The following is a 1,263-nucleotide window of genomic DNA, read 5'->3' as shown; positions in this document are numbered from 1 at the left end:
GGTGGGCCAGGAGCGTGGCCCATTGGTCCCGGTTTGACCCACCAACCGGGACCAAATGGTCCGGACGAATCAGGACCAATGCCCCCACGAAGCCCGGCAGGCCCCTGGCCGCATGAACCGGAACCAATGCTCACATTAGTCCCGGTTCATGACTGAACTGGGACTAATGTGAATATTGCTCTGTGACCAAAGCCCAGTTTTCTACTAGTGGCAGCGGCCGGAGGGATGCACACACGAGAATACGAAGTGAGACCAGAAAATAAAATCTGAGGTCTACGGCTTGTAGCACAAATCCATATCACCGAACGACCGGCAACAAAAGTTGCAAGTGACGGCATTCTACAAGATCCAAGATCCATCGTAGTAGCACTGGAGTTCTATAAAAAAGACGGAAATATGTAGGTAGAAAGGAGAGCTGAAAGAAACAAACAAATTATACAAAATTCATGACACCGACAACAAAATTGCATGGCTGGAGTTCTACATGATCCAAGATCCACCACACCGGCCTGTAGGTAGACGCACTGGAATTAAAACACAAACAAAAATATTAAGGAAAGAAAGGAGAGCAGCAAGAACAAAGCAAAATAGAAAAAGATTTTATAGAAGAAAGGGGACCTAAATTTGCAAGCCCACAACGCCTGCTCGGGATGGATATGGCCGTCAAGCTCGTCGGAGGGGCACCGAGTGGATCTAGCCGGAGGACGGGAAGGAGAAGGCGGTGCTCGTCGGCTCGTCGCCATGGTGCAGCTCGCTCGACGGCCAGCACGCGAGCAGCCGCGGTGGTTGTGTAGCCGGGGGCCGCGCAACCCATGTCATGGTTGGGAGGGAGATCTCGCAACGGTGGCCGGCTGTGGAGGGGATGGGAGGGGCAGGCCGATTGGATCTGGTCTAGGAGTTAACAGAGAGGGGGGGGGGGGGGTCTAGTCACGGGTGAAGTAGAGGCTCAGGTAGGGATAAAGTAGATACGATTTGACTGTATTGCAACCGTATAACCGAGTGAAACAGAAAAATAGGACTGCTGGCAGTGGGCCCTGGGTGGACCAGCCGGCGTGGATCCCACATCCCAGAGAGAGCAGACGAACATGGTTTCGGGTCCAGTCACGGATGCATGCATACGTGCATGCCTTGGTCATCCGCTACGGATCCAGTTGCATAGCCGTGCGTGTGGCCTGACTCAAACAGCGGTGAGCAATTGCAGACGGGCTTGATCGAGGCGACAGGGCGACGCATTGTCAGCACCTTCGATCAATAGTGTTGTGC

At 53.5% G+C, this 1,263-nt stretch overlaps 1 long non-coding RNA gene across 1 annotated transcript; it reads right to left on the bottom strand.

The window, feature by feature from the left end:
• Positions 1-260: 260 nt before the first annotated feature.
• On the bottom strand, positions 261-946 carry LOC120973930 (uncharacterized). Its single transcript, XR_005769610.3, has 2 exons — positions 619-946; positions 261-524 (listed from the first exon to the last, which is right to left on the bottom strand). It is a non-coding gene; the product is annotated as an uncharacterized lncRNA (long non-coding RNA).
• Positions 947-1,263: the final 317 nt, after the last annotated feature.

The sequence above is a fragment of the Aegilops tauschii genome, chromosome 2, assembly GCF_002575655.3.
Source record: "Aegilops tauschii subsp. strangulata cultivar AL8/78 chromosome 2, Aet v6.0, whole genome shotgun sequence".
In the NCBI taxonomy this organism is placed as follows: Eukaryota; Viridiplantae; Streptophyta; class Magnoliopsida; order Poales; family Poaceae; genus Aegilops; species Aegilops tauschii.
This window is presented reverse-complemented; position numbering and strand designations above follow the sequence as displayed.